Source organism: Herpailurus yagouaroundi, unplaced genomic scaffold (assembly GCF_014898765.1).
Source record: "Herpailurus yagouaroundi ecotype Mexico unplaced genomic scaffold, PumYag 140, whole genome shotgun sequence".
Taxonomy (NCBI): Eukaryota; Metazoa; Chordata; class Mammalia; order Carnivora; family Felidae; genus Herpailurus; species Herpailurus yagouaroundi.
The window spans coordinates 70,251,065-70,270,549 of record NW_024412395.1 but is presented as its reverse complement, the minus strand read 5'-3'; the positions used below and the strand labels follow the sequence as shown (position 1 = coordinate 70,270,549).

General features: G+C 42.2%; 1 protein-coding gene and 1 long non-coding RNA gene across 4 annotated transcripts in view; one reads left to right on the top strand and one right to left on the bottom strand.

The window, feature by feature from the left end:
- The window catches only part of NAB1 (NGFI-A binding protein 1), a 43,796-nt gene extending 42,309 nt beyond the window's left edge, over positions 1-1,487 (bottom strand). For both annotated transcript variants that reach the window (XM_040475673.1, XM_040475674.1), the window contains exon 1: positions 1,200-1,487. The gene's annotated coding sequence lies outside the window, so the exon portion shown is untranslated. The remainder of the gene's footprint in view (positions 1-1,199) is intronic.
- LOC121030834 (uncharacterized) overlaps positions 1,009-19,485 on the top strand; it is a 58,000-nt gene continuing 39,523 nt past the window's right edge. For both annotated transcript variants that reach the window (XR_005790436.1, XR_005790435.1), the window contains exon 1: positions 1,009-1,191. This is a non-coding gene — a long non-coding RNA (uncharacterized LOC121030834). The remainder of the gene's footprint in view (positions 1,192-19,485) is intronic.

The following is a 19,485-nucleotide window of genomic DNA, read 5'->3' as shown; positions in this document are numbered from 1 at the left end:
AAGTGAAAATCTAAAAAGGTAATTCACTGTGTGCACACTTTTCTAACAAAACAGCCTAGCATTCCCTACGTGACTAATCTATTTTAAATTCTGTTCCTCTGTTCCTATGCAATCTAATATTATCTATTAAAACTGCCAAAATATTTTTAAACAAGATCTGAGAATTTCCCTCTCAGCTTCTGATCTTTGCACTCTTTGAGTTTGCAGACACGTCACTGGCAAACCAATTGGTAGTGACAGGTTACTCCAAGTCAATTCTTTGGGATGCAATCTGAAATTGACAGTTACCCCAAATTTTCCATGCCTCACGGATCTCAATGAGCGTGGTGGGATAAAGCTACATGCAAGTCAAAGATTCCTTCAGATCACCGGCTGCAAACTTGGTCTGCAGAATCTATACCTGCATCTTCCAACTCAATTATCCTTTTCCAAGACCTCGGAATATTTTTATATTTTTAGGCTTACTTGGAAGTGTCGTTTCATATCTTAAGCCTTGTGAACCCTGAGATTGAAAGCCATAAACCTGATAGCGCTTGCAATGTTTCTCCATGAATAAGATCACACACCTCTGCCCGCATCCAAGGCTTTTATGTCCCACATGTGTTTGCAAATTCCACACTCGGCCTTAGTGAGCACGAGTCTCTCGCTTCCCTGCACCTTGGTGCCAAGTTTCTGTAAGCCACTTCCAAGCAAAACTCTCCTTCCGCTTTTAAAAAGAAAACTACATTTGGAAGGAGAGGATACCCAGGAGAAAAATTAAGACTGAGTGTAACATTTCTATAAAGTAAACAAATCAACAAAAAGATCCCCTCCTGGGGAAGGTGGCTGCAAAACTCAGGGGCCAGCGCGAACACCCACCACGCACAATACACCACGCACCCCCGAGCCCCGCGCGACGACCCCAGTCGCGTTAGAATGGACTCGCAACCCCGGCTCTCTCGGAGGAAAGACGCACAACCCAGGCCCGCTGCCTTGCTCGCCCTCTTCTCGCTGCCCCGGCGCACCGAATTTCTCCGGGAATCGCCCACACGAGCCAGATGCCGCCCTCTCCTTCCGGTGGCGGCCGCGCGGGGCCCGCTCCCCAGGACGCCGGCCCCCGAGTGCCCGCGCGGCCCGGCGACTCTGCCGCCCCAAGTTCGCCCGCCGCCTCACGAGCGCCAACGCGTCTCGCACTTGGCAGACAGCGAGCAGGTACGTACTCGGCCAGCGGCTGCAGCGGTCTTGGCACACTCTCCCGCGAGGACTGCTCAGCCCCAACTCCGAAGTGACGGCCCCCAGCTCTCCCTCCTCAGGCGGCAGCGGCGGCCGGGACGCCCCCGCTCCCATCGAGGGGGGAAGGGAAGGTGGTGGGCGCGCTCTCCCTGCTTCCCCCCCAGCTCGGACCCGCCGCTCCTTCCTGCCCGCCAGCCCCGACGGCGCTCCGCTCGGCCGCGTTGGCGGCGGCGGCTCCTCAGGGCTCCGGCGCGCGGGCGGTGGCAGCCGCACCTCCCCCGCCGCGTCCTCCCTCCTCCTCCCTTCCCTTCTCCTCCCGGCGCGCGCTGCACCCTCCCCCTCCCCCGCCCGCCTCCGCCGCCTCCACCCCCCGCGCGCTGTCACATTGGGAGATTCCGCTCTTGCTACATTCGCCGCTCCGGCTCCCGCCCACGCGCGGCCGAGTGACGCAGATCCCGGCGTGGGCCGCCGCGGGGCGGGGGCGGGGGCGGCGGCCGCCGGGACCCGGGCTCGGCCTCTTCCCGCCGCCCCCTCCGCGGAATCCGGAGGGCGGCCCATTCACACGGCAGCTGGGAGGAACCAAGTGGGCGCCCGGGAGGGGGCGGCTCCCGCGAGTCCCGCTCCGGGCGGGGGGAGGGGGCGGGAAGGAGGGAAACGGGGGTGGAGGGCGGGAGGGGACGCCGCCTCGGGCCTGCTCTCCAGCTGCCAAGTGAACCGGGAAGATTTGCAATTTAAAAAAAAAATTCTTTTTTAATGTGTGAGGTTCCCAATATAGTATTTCAAAGAGCACACCCCGCCAAATCCAACATCCTCCGGGAGGCTGACTTGAAAAAAAATAGAGAGCGCCCTCGGCCCACTAATCTGGGCGCCGTCCTCGCCCCCGCAGGCGAGGCGGGTGCGCCAGGTGCGCCCCTTGCCCTTTGGTCCCAGGCGGCCTGCGGGAAGTTAGCCGCGACCGCACTGAGTGGGGGCGGCAGGTGCGCAGAGCTGGGAGAAAAACTGGCGATTTTGGAGAATCTCTGCCTCGCCCATCTTGCCCCCTCCCCAGCACTGCCTCGGCGTTGGGGGTGGGGGAGGAGGGGAAGAGTGAGAACCCACAAACCCGAAGTGCGGATTTGACGACTGTCCTGCTTTGCCCGGCAACTTAATTCCACCCTTCTCAACCCTCCTAAAAACCTGCCTGTGTTATTTTACTGGTTAATATTTTCTATTTCCTGGGTGAAGAAATCCGATAGTGCTTAGAACAGTTCTGGGGTGTATTTAAACAGAGTTCCCGAGGCACGCTATAGAATTTGTGAGTTTGGTTTGCATCAACTTTTCTAACCCAACAAAGTATTAAAACACCTCCATAAATGTACCTCAACTACTGTCACAATTTTTGGAAATTTGTTTTAGAATCTATTATCTCTTTACAAAAACGGGAAAATGAAAGAATTCCCCGAATGTTTAGCAACGTGCTCTTGAAGGGCAGAACACATTTAGTAAATCTAAACTACTGCAGATACAGGTAGAATTCCGTTTTAACATACATATAAAAACTCAGTTTTATAGGAAGCCATTCCCACATCCTGGCTGGGTTCCCAGTGTGCCTACTTCGCTGATGGGGATACAAGGCATTCTTTGAAATGGGAAATTCTTCATACCACATCTTTATGTTGCAGCAACGGATGGGATGATAACATTGAAAGAAAAAGGCCTTATTAAAGTACTGAACTTCTTTTTTTCTTTCTTTCAAAAACACGTTGAAAGAATGAGTATTACCACAACGGGATATATAGAATTAAACTTCTTTTTCCAGTGTTACTGAAAGGTTCTGTATGGAGTAGTTGCATTGACATATCAAATGAATAAGCATGCTTGCTTCCTCAAGTTCTTCAACTGAAGAAATCACTGCTGAAGTTTGTCTTAGCCTAATTGTCATGGTTTTGAAGTTGCAGACCTTGTTCTGCTAAAGAGAAAGTTAACAGGTTGTTATGAAATAAAGACAATTTCTTGGAAAGATACAGGTTAACAAATTTTCAGGCAATGAAATCTGCAAAATTCTAGTTTCTGTCTGGAATACTCATGTTTTGCAAACATTGTTGGTTCTGAATAGCTAGAAAAAAATAAGTTTCTTCCATAAGTATGTACAGTTAGTGATTCATAAGTCATGAAATGAGCAGTCTTAACCTGGACTGTTGAGCCTCCCAGTAGAATTGTTTCCAGAGTTGGTAGAAATGACATTAAATCCTTTTCCTGAGCCTTTGTATGTTTGGCCAGTCTTGAACATGCTGCTGAAAAGGAAATATGTCACAGCAGATATTTTTTCTTCCGACTTGTAACTGCTAATAGTTGTTCCCCCTCACCCATGGGGATATGTTCTAAGACCTCCCCAGTGGATGTTTGAAGCCGCAAATAGTACCAAACCCTATATATATTATGTTTTTTCCTGTATATATCTATGATAAATTTATAAATTAGGCACAGTAAGAGGTTAACAACTATGACTAATAATAAAATAGAACCATTATAATAATATACTGTAATAAAAGTTATGGAAATATCTTATTGTCTTTTTTTTTCTCAAAATATCTTATTGTCCTATACTAACCCTTCTTGGGGTGATGAGATGAACTGAGGTGAATGACTAGGTATTGTGACATAATTGGCCTTCTGATGTATCAGAAGGAGGATCATCTACTTCTGGACGATGGATTACTGAAACTATAGAAAGTGAAATCTGGGGCTACCATATTTCTACAGTTAAACACTGAAAACCTTCTTGTTTGTTTTGTGGGCGCATTTAGGTAGTCTATTCTTCCATCTTTGCATTGCCTTAAACACTCTATGGTGCTGGGGTAAGTGATGGGAGGAAGGAAAATGAAGAAAAGATAAATTTTTAAGCTTTTAGGCATCAATTTCTATGCTTGTATAGTGTCTATATGACAGCTATATAGCCAACTAGTCAGTGTGGCTGCTCACAAAGAGAATTCATCTGTATCTGATAAAGAAGCATGATTCTTGAGGTGCCTGGGTGGCTCAGTCGGTTAAGCATCTGACCTCAGGTTAGGATCTCACGGTTTGTGGGTTCATAGCCCCCTGCTTCTGATGCTGTGTCTCCCGCTCTCACTCTGCCCCTCCCCTGCTCACATTCCGTCTCTCTCTGTCCCTCAAAAATGAATAAATGTTAAAAAAAAAAAAGTATGATTCTTACTTCCCTCCATACCACTTGTCATCCATACTACCCCAAATACCACCTCCTGTTCCACCTCCACCCCACCCCATGTCCAGACACACACAGTTATCTCCCATTGCCAGGCCCTGGTGGTTTGTTAAGGGAAGACATTCCATCCCCTATGGTAAAAACTATAAATTCTGATCGTTCCATATTCCATTCCATCTTGTAAGTGTGTCTTAAACTTCTCTTGAATTCAATACATATGTGTTTAACAGGATCTAAAAAAAAAAATATGTTATCAGAAATTCTTCAGTGATTGGGGCACCTGTATAGTTCAGTCAGTTAAGCTTCTGACTCTTGATTTTGGCTCAGGTCATGGTCTCACAGTCCTGAGATCAAGTCCTGCATCGGGCTCTGAGCTGAGCATGGAGCCTGCTTGGGATTTTCTCTCTCTGCTTCTGCCCCTCCCCTGCTTGCACAGTCTCTGTTTCTCAAAATAAATAAATAAACATTTTTTAAAAACCAAAAAAAATACTTCAGTGATTAAAGTGCATTTGCACAAATAAGGAGTTCTTTGGACAAAACCATTTCCACATAATGAAACTAAAAAAGTTTTTAGTAAAAAAAAATGTAAAAAGTTGGTAGTGGTTCTGACATTTGAGTGAAAAATTTTGCTGAAAGAGCATTACTTTATTACTTTCAGAAAGATTTTTTACTTTAAAATGCCTCAGTGATTCAAAACAAAAGAATTCATAATATATTTAAAATGTTCTTAGAGGAGAGAAAGAATAGCATTATGGCTTATGACCTATAAGATTTAAGATACAATATAATGCTATCCTCCAGATTTGCTATTACTGCCTCAGAACAATTCTATACTTAACGAATTTTCCACTCTATGTGGTGGTGGCCCTACAATTAACTGAGTCATGTGTAATATTCATATAACCAGAAATATAATTAAAACTATCCTTATTTTACAATAAGAAACTTAAAGCTTTGGACGTGTACTATAAATTAAGTAGATTTTTGAATGCGTGAAAGTTGAGTATTTTCTCATTTCAATGAGACTTGAATATTTAAAAAAAACAAGTTTCTTCAAGGTAAGCTAATAGGAATGTGTTTCATAGCTGGTAATTTCAAGAGCTTGCTCTTTTTCTTTTTTTTTTTTTAAATTTTTTTTTCAACGTTTTTTATTTATTTATTTTTGGGACAGAGAGACACAGAGCATGAACGGGGGAGGAGCAGAGAGAGAGGGAGACACAGAATCGGAAACAGGCTCCAGGCTCTGAGCCATCAGCCCAGAGCCTGATGCGGGGCTCAAACCCACGGGCCGCGAGATCGTGACCTGGCTGAAGTCGGACGCTTAACCGACTGCGCCACCCAGGCGCCCCGAGCTTGCTCTTTTTCAAAAAATAAGCATATTTTCGCACATTGCATTTTATTATAAAACACTGTAAACAGTTCTTAAGATGTAAAGGATTATGAAGTTCACCAACCTAATTCAACCTCTTATGTATATTCAAAGTATGTTCAAATACCTTGCAGAAACTCAACATACAATTAGTTTAGTTCAAATAGCTCATTTATAAGTTGGTTATTTTGAACTTGTATTGCCATTCCTATTGGGGAAGAAAAAAAAAAATGAGACTGATTCCCAGCATGGGAATCTACAAATGGTTATAAAGTGCAAGTTAAAATACAGAATTACAGACTTTGGGGGGACAAGGTGGGCTCTTAGAGGTCATCTAACACAATTGACTTCTACAGTTAAAGACATTTACAGTATACATTGCTAATATGAACAGCAGAAAAATACTAATATAATATTAAATAGTAAATACAACCAAACATTTAATTGAATGAAGAGTAATTTTGGTTTTGTTTTTTATTTTTTTTAATGTTTATTTATTTTTGAGAGAGACAGCGTGTGCGAGCAGAGGCAGAGCAGAGAGGAAGGAAGGCACAGAATCTGAAGCAGGCTCCAGGCTCTGAGCTGTCAGCACAGAGCCCAACGTGGGGCTCAAACCCACAAACCTCGAGATCATGACCTGAGCCAAAGTCAGACACTCAATCTAGTGAGCTACCCAGGCGCCCCAATTTTGGTTTTATTTTTAAAAATTTGTGTTTAAGATAGAAGGGAATGTAAATGTAAAGTTTTGAGAAGACTTTCCAAAGAGAATTTCTGGACACTTTTTAAGGAATTGGGACTGGTTTTTCTTCCTTCTTTATCTTCTCTGGCAGTAGTGATTACAACTCAGCTACGCTTTCTCTTCCTATCCTTTTCCTTCTCTGACGTCGTCCATGCAGGATTTGTACAGTTAACTGTTTCATAATGCTGTTTTCAGGTCTCAACACTGACTACTGTCCACCTATCCCTGGCTGTGATGAACTGAGTGTTTGTGTCCTCCCAAATTTCATTTGTTGCAATGCTAATCCCAACTATTAGGAAGTGGGCCTTTGGGAGATGAGTAGGTCATGATGGTAAAGCCCTCATCAATGTGAGTGCCCTTGTTAAAGAGACACCAGAGAGTTCTCTTGCCCCTTCTAACATGTGAGGACATAGCAAGAAGATAGCCACCTATGAACCAGGAATGGCTCCTTTTAAGACACCAAATCATCTGTCAGTATCTTGATCTTGGACTTCCAGATTGTGAAGAAATAAATGTTTGTTGTTTAAGCCACTCAGTCTATGGTATTTTTGTTGTGGCAGCCTTAATGGACTAAGACACTGGTCACTAATAGTTCTCAGCTAACTACACAAGGCAGAGGGTGGAGAATGGGTGAAATACTCTGCTCATAGTCTCTGGAATTTATCCAAATTGTCTTCCATATGCACACCTCATTCTGGGCTTTCTCATTCCTCACAATCCCATGTTTGGCTTCTGCTCTCCACCCAATTGACTGAGACTGACAGAATTCTATGCTCAGTCACCCACCTTTCTCTGAGCTGCTCTCTTACTTCAGGTCTGCACTTTGCAGGAAGGAGACCCTCTTTTTTTTTTTTTTAATTTATTTATTCAATCAGAGAGAGAGAGAGAGAGAGAGAAAGCGTGCACACAATTGGGGGAGGGGCAGAGAGAGAGGGAGAGAGAGAATCTTAAACTGGCTCCACACTGTCAGCTCAGTGCCCAATTCAGGGCTCAAACCCACAAACTGTGGGATCATGATGTGAGCCAAAATCAAGATTCAACTGCTCAGTGCACTGAGCCACCCAGGGCACCCCCAGCTAGAGTACCTCTTTTAAGCATTACATATGAGGGTGGATGAAAGACTTTGGTATTTTCCTTGCCAAAAGCGTGTTGACTTGTCAGCCAAGATACGGGGCTTTTTTGAGTTCATGAAAGGAGGAAGGGAATAGGAATAGCATGTAAAGGAAGAGAGCTGTTCTTAAGGTAAATGGGCAAGAGTTGGAAGAAAGTGGAGGGAGAAAAAGAGACAAAGACAATAACCATGCACCTGTGAGAAGCTGACTCAAGTGGACCTAACGATTCTGAAAGAAGTAGAAAAAAAGAAAGTACTGAAGTGCATGACTCTGCTGAAGAAGAAAAAGAAGAGACAGAGAAGAGATCATCCCGACATAAATTCCACAAAAGAGTGCTCTTGACCTGGGACAAATGGCAATGATGGAAGGGAGCATTAGGGATTGATCCTCAGGAAGTAGGGACAGAGGAAAAGTGGTTTTCCTGTCCCCTTCACTTAAAGAGAGCCTGTACGTTATCTTTGAGTTGGATTGGGAGTGGTGGTGTATATTTTGGGTATATGTATATATCAGAAAAAGAAAAGAAGAACAGAATAGGTTCAAAGAATACCCACCACACCAAGTGCTTTCACCCTGCGATTATTCAAATATAAGGAAATTGAGTGTGTTAACGAGTTGAGCTACTTGTCACAACAAATTACTCAACACTGACTGCCTTCAAGGAGCAGACACTTTGAAAGGGCAATGCATGTACTGAAAAATAGGAGATTTAAAATTATTGAAATAAAAGTAAATCAAACACGGTTCTGTCCACATGTAATTTCCAAGTTACATCTTTATAGTTTTATAGAATTATATTGTTGTGCACACCCAGACTTATACTTTGTGGCCATCAACTTGCCCAGGATTGGCAATAATTTAGGGTAGTCAAAAAATATAAAGACTTTGATTTCCTCATTTTCTGTCAGTATATTTTTTCATTTCCTACTGAAACAACAATCTCTAATAGTGACAGAGTGAGAATTTTTTCCAGCCATAAAATATATTCCTTAAATAAAATTCTCCAAATCATCCTGCTCTTGGTAAAGTTAGAGGCTCCTATGCACATGTCTGGTAAAAAGGAAAACAACATTTTAGCAGGGCGATTTGGCAAATCGAACCAGTAGTTTCAAAGTGTTCATTCTATTTGACCCAATAGATTCACTTCTAGTATATTATCCTAAGTTTATGAAGAACATTTAAGAAGAGGATATTTATCACAGCATTATTTATAAATTTGAAAAGCAAAATACCCCAAATAGTGATTTCGTTGAGTTATATCACATCAATGTGATAGAACACATTCAATTTAATTTAATTCAATTAATATTTAATTTCATTTTAATTTAATTCAATTTAATAATATTGGGAAATGCTCATGATATAATGTTAAAATAGAACAGAGCATGATATTTTGCATGATATAATGCGAAATAGAACAGAGCAGAATAATCCACAATCTCTCTACCTCAATACATATAGGAAAAAGTTTACCAAATGTTAGCATAGTTATCTCTGGGTGATGGTATTACAGATAATTTTTGTTTTTATGCTTTCTTAATTTGCAAAAATTTCAGCAACAAACGTATTACTTTGAAAATCGCGGGGGGTGATTTAAGTGTTATGTTTAACAAAGATTCTGGTTCAAAAGCAGTTTACAATGAAATAAAAATTAAAACAGAATTGTACTATATTTTTCTACTTCTTTGAGGAAGGCAACAAAAATCATGAACTTAGTCAGCAAATATGTATTGAGCCCTTTGTACGTAATCCATCGTGTATAATTATGTCTTGAAAGTCTACCATGTGTCAGATAGATCTAGAGATACAGGCTTAGCTTGATTGCACTTCTTTAATCTGGTATTACAAATGCAGTCATATCTCTTTGTTTTTGTCTGATTAATCATTCAAGTATGTGTCTGCTTGTGTCTTTTTCTCGTGGCTTCCCCCTACTCCAGAGACTTCTGCAGCCCCAGGCTTTTGTACAGTGATTCAAAGAGTGGTGTTCCTTTCTTTCTTATTGGTTTCCACATCTCAAGAGTGACACACTTGGTGTCTGAGCCACCTCTGTTGTCACTGTTTCTCACTGTCCCTGTTTTGCTGCAGAAAGGGGACCAGGTCCAGTGCTGGTCCCCTGCTGCCTGAGACCCTTCTGTAGGTCACTGTGGTTGTTTAGGGGAGGACGGAGGAGCCCACTCTCTCCAAGACTTCAGTTTGCAGGTCTCTGGTCTTACTTCCTTTCACAGATGCAGCCGTGTCCCAAGAATGCCAGTTCTGTGCTGGCCCTTGCTCACCTCCAAACCTAAAGCCATCCCTACCCCCCATCCCAGGGATCAAACCATGGCAATGACTCTTTCTCAGATGACTTTTTGATAGATTTAAATTTTATTTTACTGTATCTTTTCTGGATTATATCAGTTTTGAGTCATTCTTCTCATTCCTGTTCTTCGGACCTCTCAGTGTGCCTAACAGTGGAGGTTCATTTGTGTAAGGACTATTTACATTGCTGCGAAGGTTCCTGTGGCAGGCTGCCCAGATGCTTAGGATCCAGATCCTTGGAGCACCAGGGCAGTTACACAAGGCCCTTCTGTGTGTCCCGTTTTCGCCCTGCACTCCCACTCACACATACTATGGATGGGTAGGAGTTTTGAAGAACTGAACGCTCTACCTTCCTTGTATGCCAAGGTCAAGAAAAAGGCAGGTTACTTACGAGGTGGCACTTGGCAAGCAAGAACAGACACTCAGAAACAGGTAGATCATCTGGGGACAATTAGAGGCAGGAAAAGGTATTGTAAAGAAGTCTGGGCAGTCTGGACTTCCCACACGGCACAAGGGCACAATGCTCTAACAACCAGAAGTCCTGCCTGAGAAAAAAGGGGGGACTCAGGCCAGGCGGGATCGCGCCCTGCCCCCACCCCAGCTGCCTGGAGTGGTGGGACTACTCTCTCCCCAGGGCTCCACAGAGATCTAGGCAAAGTCTGGCTCCCCACCTCTCCCTTTGCATTTCACCCTACTGCTTCCATTTGCTTTCCCCTGCCTCTCTGGCACCCAGTACTCTCCTGACATCTGAGTTTGTTTCCTGACAAGGAAGGACATGATCTAATTCAGATATACCTGGAGGTGTTAGTGTGTAGAGGCACAGATGTTCATGCCTGGAGATTATTTATTTGTTCAACAATTAAGCACCTACCGAAGCACACACACGAAGCCTACATGCTCAAGAGAATTAAAAAAGAAAATTCTCAGGGCGCCTGGGTGGCTCAGTAGGTTGAGCATCCGACTTCAGCTTAGGTCATGACCTCACGGCTTGTGAGTTCAAGCCCCTTGTTGGGCTCTGTGCTGACAGCTCAGAGCCTGGAGCCTGCTTCATACTCTGGGTCTCCCTCTCTCTCTGCCCCTCCCCCGCTCATGCTGTCTCTCTCTGTCTCTCAAAAATAAAAAAACATTAAAAAATTTAAAAAAGAGGGCGTCTGGGTGGCTCAGTCGGTTAAGCGACCAACCTCAGCTCAGGTCATGATCTCACGGTCCATGAGTTCGAGCCCACGTCAGGCTCTGTGCTGACAGCTCAGAGCCTGGAGCCTGCTTCCGATTCTGTGTCTCCCTCTCTCTCTGCCCCTCCCACATTCATGCTCTACCAAAAATTAATAAACGTTAAAAAAATTTTTTTCTAATTTTTTAAAAAGTAAAAAAAAGAAAATTCTTGGGGCACCTAGGTGGCTCAGTCAGTTGAGCATCTGACTTCCTCTTGGGTCATGATCCCGGGGTCTCTGAGTTTGAGCCCCGCATCAGGCTCTGCACTGACAGAACAGAGCCTGCTTGGGATTCTCTCTCTCCCTCTCTCTCTCTGCCCCTCCCCTGCTCTCTCTCTCTCTCTCCCTCTCTCAAAATAAATAAACATTTAAAAAAAATCCTCTGCCCTAATTCTTGGTCTAGGAAGGGGAACAGACATGCAAAAGAATAGTTAATCCACATATAAGATGTTCCTAGTCACACAATGGAAACTATGATGGTTCTGCTCCGGATGGGGCAGAGGGACAAACATCAGGAGACTTATAAGAAAGTGACAATTGGACAGGTCTTGAAGGATCGATTTAATAGTAGGACTTGGGAAATACAGGTACTCCCCAGCAAGTACAGAGGCAGTGAAACAGCATGAAGCAGAAGCAGTGAATTAGGGCAGTAATTGTAAAATGAAACGTAACTGGCTCGAAAGGACTTGAGAATGACTTGTGAAGAGGGCAGAGGCAGAAGTCACGGTTGCAAGACCAAACCAGTGTGGATTTTAGTCTGTCACTGTAGTTCTAGGCTTCAGAGAGTACCGGAGTCAACTAGTGCTAGACATTAGGTGAGTAGTTGGAACTGGGAAGAGGGAGGTGATTGGAAGGGGAACAAGGGGGGGTGGGGGGATGGGGGGGTGATTCTGAAGCGCTGGCAGGGCACTTCCATGGGTGTTTACTTTGTAATGATTTATTGGGGTGCCTGGGTGGCTCAGTTGGTTGAGCTTCTGACTTCAGCTCAGGTCATGATCTCAGTTTGTGGGTTCAGGCCCCACGTTGGGCTCTGTGCTGACAACTTGGAGCCTGAAGCCTGCTTCGGATTCTGTGTCTCCCTCTCTCTGTGCCCTTCCCCTGCTCATGCTCTGTCTCTCTCTCTCATAAATAAATAAACATTAAAAAATTAAAAAAAATAATTTGTTGAGCTGCATATTTCTGTTTTTGGTTCTTAATGTGTGTTCTATTTCTCAGTTGCAAAAAAGAAAAAAAAATCAAACTGGGTAGTTTGTAGAAAATGAAATTCCAGGGCTCAGACATTCTGATTGAGTAGGCCTCGGCTGGGATTTAGGAATCTGCATTTTTAAAACAATTATGTTAGAGGATCTAAAGCCAAAAGGGACCCCTAAACCACATTTGAGAATGCTAGGGCTGTCAGGGAGTGATCCAAAAGTTTAAGCAAGAAATGAAGAACAAAGATTTGCCTGTCTGAATGTGCTAGATTAGGAAAGAAAGATGCTGAGGATGACTTTCATCTTAGATCCAATAGAACTTATAAGTCCTATGTCTCATCCATCTGTGCTATTGAAAGATATGTGACAAATAAGGCATAGCAATTTCTAAGTACTGAATGTATTTTTTTGAGATGTCGTTTCTTTGGGAGGTTTCTTAAATATGAAATTTTTTGACCCCCAGTACATTAATTTATAATAGTCTAATTTAAGGCATGGAAGAAGCCCCTGCAATAGATATTGTGGGACAAGGAGCAGCTTTCAAGAAGTTTTTGAATGAATGCATTCCCAGCCTGTGAGTAATAGTTGTTGAGTTACTGACCCACCATCATTGTGGCATGTGCTTAGGGATAGCCGATTTGCAGGGATACAGCTAAATTCTTTTTCTTGTGCTCTTTATAACCAGAGGGATATTTTTGTGACATAAAGCAACCAACATAGTATTCCTCCAAACCCTAATCCCTACAGAGAAAAAAAAAATGGCAACTTTTGTTTGAAAGCTGTTTTTTTCTTAGGTGTTCACAGAGTTGGAAAGAGGAAGGGGAAACTTTACTTGGGACAGTTCAAAAAGCTGAGACAAAATTTGCACATATTTTTTCCTCATAATTGAAGTACTGAGGAAATACCGTAAAGGTTTTTAATTGCCACAGTTATTATTTCTTTGTAACCAAAGTGCACCCATTCATCAGATTAGCAAAAATGTCAAAGTCTGACAACACAAAATGTTGGCTAGGATTAAGAACATAGGGACTCATATATTTCTGGTAAGAGTATAAATTGAAACAATCACTTTACAGAGCCATTTAGCAATATTTAGTCTAGTTAAAGATATGTATGCTCTTTGACCCAGAAATTTGTACTCTTGGGTATATTCTGAGATCAACCTCAGGAGTTACGTGCCTAAGCAGATATGTACAAGAATATTCACAGCAGCCTTGGTCTCCATAGTAAAAAGTTGTAAACAACCTACATTAGATGAACAGAAGAATTCATGAACAGATCATGATGTATTTATATAGTGGATATAGTGTGAAAATAAATGAAATAGATCTACATATCTCTCTGGAAGATTCTCACAAATATGATATTGAGTAAAAAATCTAGTTGCAGATGAATATGTACAGTGTGATGCCATTTATATCCAGGTTAAAATTTGTAAATACAAATGTGTGGGAAATTACCTTTGCACTACGGAAGTCTTTAAGTACAGTAACAGGCAAGCTATCCAAGACATCGCCGAACAGAAAGGCTTCCAGACCAAAAGGAGATGATTAAATCTCATGGTTTATTAAATCAATTGAAAACATACAGCAAGAGGCAAGGTGAAAGAGATAGGTTAGGTCAACACATTTAAAACATGATGTAGGCAGGGTGGAAAAATGACACTCCCCAGTCTTCAGTCCTTTCTGTCTTCCTTGCTAAGGGTATGCTTGCAAGGACCAGAACTGAGATTTGAACCAAGTGGACACTACACTCAGAAGGTGTTTGGAGTCAAAACACACACTTCCTCTATAGGTTTGGAATCAAGTGCATCTGCTTGATGGCTGTAGCTCACATGTAAGCCTGATGAGCAGCTATGGATTTTATTTTGCATTCCTTGTGCAGCGGATGTGAGGAGCCAGTGGTTGCCTGAATTAAGACCTTGTTAATAGCAAGTGCCTCATATTCCTCATGTTATCTTCAGTGTGTCATGAATATTTGATGACTCACGATCTCATATATGTTTACTGTGTCATGACTACTAGGAATCTCTTCCTCTTTCCATCCTTTTGTAATTATGTTCGTTACACAAATGCTCTACTTACTTTACCTAACGTATCTAATAGGTTACTAACTTACTTATTGAACATATATTAATATTTTGCTCGCCCCTTTAGCTATTTGCTTCAATTTTAGTTTCATTCTTCTTCCTATGTATTCACTTCTCTTATTTTCTATATCAGAATCCGATACTCTTTTTTTTTTTAATATTTATTTTTGACTGAGAGCACAAGCAGGAGAGGGGCAGAGAGAGAGGGGAACAGAGGATCCAAAGCAGGCTCTGTGCTGACAGCAGTGAGTCCAATGTGGGGCTCAAATTCACAAACCATTAGGTCATGACCTGAGCTGAAATCATTCACGCAACCAACTGAGCCACCCAGGTGCCCCTATCAGAATCTAGTATTCTTAAATAATTCAGCAAACACAGATTATAAATATATGTGTAATATGGCTAAAACAAATGACTGGAAAGAATAACCCTCAGCGTTCTTTCTTAATATGGGTGGTGGGTATATGAGTATTATGTTATTCTTCATAATTTTTCACATCTACGCTTTTTCCAAGTAAATTTAAGAAAAGTTTGAAATAATAAATACCTGGTGTCTTACACGTAGTAGGCACTTGATACTTATCATTTTGATTTTAATGAAGTTAAAGAATTTGGGCTAACTAAATTGGTATGTCATCTTTCTATAGCTTGTGCATACATATATTTTCCAATAAATGTCAAGTATGCAGTATTTGCAAGGAAGACATTGCCACAATTGACATGGAGGATGAAAATTTGAGTAAAACAAAATTCTTACTTGAGAGCAAAAATAAGAATACAAGGGCATAAAATAAGTGCCTCCAGAGAGGTACAGATTGGGGGGTTAGAATATTCAGAGCCTCCACCAGAGGATGAGATCAGAGTAAAGTGACATTCAATCTGGGCCTTGAAAGAAGTATGTATCAATGGGGGAAACAGTAAGGAAAGCATTCCAGGAAAAGGACATACAGTGGACAGAGAAAGTAGAGAGCATTCAAAGAGCCAGCAACCTGTCCAAATTGTGTCAAGGATGGATATGGAAGAGCAGTACAATAGGGTTGGGAAGGTAAGTTAGGACAAGAATCTTTTTTTTTTTTTTCAACTTTTTTTTTTATTTTATTTTTGGGACAGAGAGAGACAGAGCATGAACGGGGGAGGGGCAGAGAGAGAGGGAGACACAGAATCGGAAGCAGGCTCCAGGCTCTGAGCCATCAGCCCAGAGCCCGACGTGGGGCTCGAACTCACGGACCGCGAGATCGTGACCTGGCTGAAGTCAGACGCTTAACCGACTGCGCCACCCAGGCGCCCCAGGACAAGAATCTTTTTACACAACAGTGGTTATCTATGGTTGGAATTATGGATAATTTTGATGTTTTTCGTTGTAATATTCTATATAGTCAACTTATTCTATGGTGGCCACCTATTGGCACACATTACAGTGACCTTAATAAAACTGATTTCTGATGAAATAGCAGGACAGTTTGAGTATGGAGCTTTGACCATCTGGGAAGGCAGGGACAAATGCTTATTCCTGCTCTTTTTGAGATTTACCAAATCTGGTTAAAACTCATTATCATATAAGAATAATGAAGCCCTGAAATAAAATTATCTCTAGAAATGATCAGACCTAAGTTGGTGTTCTGGCTTAAACATAAGGGCCTATGCCTTACTGGAGGAAGCTTAGCACACAGCTGAGCTGGAAGTTCCTTAAGACACAGCCACCCTGGCCCAATGTGTGAGTATGTGACTCTAAGAAAGCTCTAAGTATGGGACTCTAAGAAAACTGTAACTGCAGAGCCCAAGGTCAGGCCCCACCACGTCTGGACAATGGCCAGAACCATCATGGGCATTGCCACAGCATGGACTGTGCAACAGTGAAAGGGTCTAGACCAATTCCCTTTAGGCCTGGCATTGGAACTATAACTCAGCCTTATCTACATTTGGACTAAGCCCCTGGAGTCTTTAGACAATTTGGGGAGAGTCTGTATTAGATTTTGTGCTGATAGAGCAAGTAAAGACCTAAAAAACATAAAAATAAAAATTATGACTATCGCAATAAAATGGTTTTGTGGATTAAGTCATACAATATTTATTTAAATATTCTGCAATAAATATTTGTTAATTCATAATCAGGTAAAAGTTACTTTTATAAGTCCTACTCTGAATACCAAATTAACTTAAAAACTGCATATGACCTTTGGTGCATAATTAGTATAAAAATAGTAAAATATTAATATGAAGAGTTACATTACATTGATCTAATAAAATCAGTTGATGTTATAAGTGATCTTTGACAGTGTCTAAGTAAGGTTTGTTTCCTTCACATTAAGGACTTTGCTATACTGTAAACATAGAGAACCTGATAAAAAATCCAACATGATCCTATCAAAGTTGGAAGTGTACCGTATGCCCCATTCCTTACAACCAGCAGAGGGAAGTTAAATTGTGTGTAATCTGCTTCATCAGGTTGGATGCATAAGCATCTTGAAAGATACTGTTTCTTCCTTGTCTAGAACCCTGCAGCATCCGTCCAAAATTTTCTAAAGAATTTAAGCTAGTCATGCCTTCAAAATTCTTGAGATTTTTGTAGCTAATGCTCATGCTTGTCCTTTTGAAATATGAAAATAAAATCTGCAAAGTAGTATTATTATTTCTTAATCAACACTGAAGTTTTCATTGAGAGCGATGTTAGAGAAGACTGAATTCTCTCACCAGTGTGCATTGGGGAAATATGGCGCACTCTGCTTATCCAACTTCTTCATTAGATTGAAAGCTCCTAGGAGACAGGGGCTGTGTCGTGACGGCTTTCAGACCTTCAGCATTTGACCTGATATAGAACGTGTAGCAGCTGCCCATAGATATTTGGTGAATTACTGTGTTTTGAGGAGGGGATAGCTGGAAGTGTTGGGCACAGCTAGGAGTGATACTCTTCACCATTCTGGACCGAAAGCACAGCTTTCTGCTACTTGGATATGTGTTGTGATTACTTCTGGGTTCTTGTAGTTCAAATTCTTGCGAGTTTGGATAATTGAACTTGGTAAAAGGATTATGATTGTGCTTTGTTGTCAAAACACTTGTAAAGTCAATGTTTTTAGGAAAGACTTTTTGTTGCATATTAGAGAGGTGAACTTCAGGCCAAATGTTGGAGGCAGCCCAGTATCCTGAGGGACTAGCCCCAAGAGCCAGCAAGCCCGTAGGAAGCCAGGAAGCATGCTCTCTCTCTTGTTCTCCTCTCTGTTTTTCTCTCTGTAGGTTTGTTTTTCTTTTCCTCTCTCCCCTGCAGATGTTTTCACTGCCTTCGGGTGCATAGCCCCAAACACTGCTAATCCACACCTCCCCAGTGCACAGGCAGATGAGCATTTCTGTCTCGATTCCAAACTCCAGTGAGAGTGACTGATCTGCCCAGCTCAGGCCAGGGGACACTCTTTACTCAGTGTTTTGTGTGATAACAGTCTGGGGCAAAAGGCATTACAAACCTGATTTTATATTTTCTAAGGAAATATGTGTACTGCTTACATTGCTACTTAAAACATGTTACACTGTTGGGCTCTATACTCTCAGGAGTCTCCAGGATTTCCTTCCTTGCAGGGTGAAGAGCAGTAACAGACAGGCCTTGTCCATTGACTCCATCTCTCCAGGCACCTAGAACCTTCTCTTGACCTCCGCTTTAAGAAGAGGAGGCTAACTGCAAGATATTGCAGCAATTTGCTGATCCCAGTACCTTCTCTGAGCCCTTTTGGATGATGAAATGTGAAGTCTAAAATAAAGGCAATAATCAGCAAATGTTCAGTGGTGTAAAAGAAGCCAGTCCGAAGTCACTGAGCTCTGACACACTGTGATGCTGTGATTTCCGGGACACCCAGCAACACCAAGCGGCATGACAGGACAGCCGGAGAGGCTGGAGTGCAGCCGGCAGGGGAGCAGCTGGCGGGGCTGCGGGCAGCTGGGGGGTGGGGGCCCAGGGAGTAGGACAAGCATGAGGGGGGTGGGAGCCTCCTCCCTGCAGTCTGTTTCCCTCCGCTTACTAGGTTGGCACACGGATTGAAAAATGTACGTCTAAATCTATTTCTGGCTTCTAAATGTGTGAAGGAAACACAGAACTTTATTATTTTATTTCTGTCAAGTTAGAGACAGATGCCCCTAAAGCGTATGCATTCTGTAAGAAGTTCTTATTCTTTAGGGGCGCATCTTTGGCAGCAAAAATCTCTAAGTTTTCTGCATGAATACTGGCAGTCAAAAGAATAGAGTCAGCACTGGTAACTAATGGAGAGGAGGGGAATAAAACCAGGGCAGATTGTTAAAAAAAGTTTTTTAAAGAACTTTTAAAGGAAAAACAATGAAGTGTTGATGGAATGTAAATATGTTATTATCTGTTAAATACCAAAAATACTGCAGGTATAAATAAACTTCAAGGTTAGTGAGAAACACTTGGACACTCGTAGAAATTCCCTCACCAGAGGTATTTGGAAACCTTCAAAGCTTAATATACCCTTTTGTGAATGGCCAGTCAGTAACTTAGGAATGGAAGAAATCTGGAAAAATAAAAACACATTGCCAATACAACAGATATATTCCTGGGAAGGATTTTCATGTTAATTTTAACTTCAACTGTAGTGCCTCACAGCCAAAGAAAATCTTTTAAAACAGAATACGGTAGACATTTATTCAAAAAATATTTTTGGATAAAAATACTATGTGCCAGATCCTGTGCTAAGCATGGGGAACATACTGGTTAATAAGATGGAGACTGTCCCTACATGCGTGTCCCTGCCCACCCTTTGAGATGACCCAGGGAAATATAATCACCAAAACAAATCGCTGCATAGAATCTAAGAGCTCAGTTAGTCCAAAGTTTTATTTTACAGTTGAGGAAACTGAAGCCCAAAATGTTAAGTAAAACTGTCCATGCTCTTGGCTTCTCAATTTTTGCTTTCCAAAAAGCATTTCTTGTTTTATAGATCCTTCTAAAATTCTCAGATTGTATGATATATAACAAATGTAGATGCTAATCCATTTCAAAATACTATTTATAGGTTTTGAATACTCTTGTGCTTTTCTGGAAATAAAACAGGAAGTCAACACCC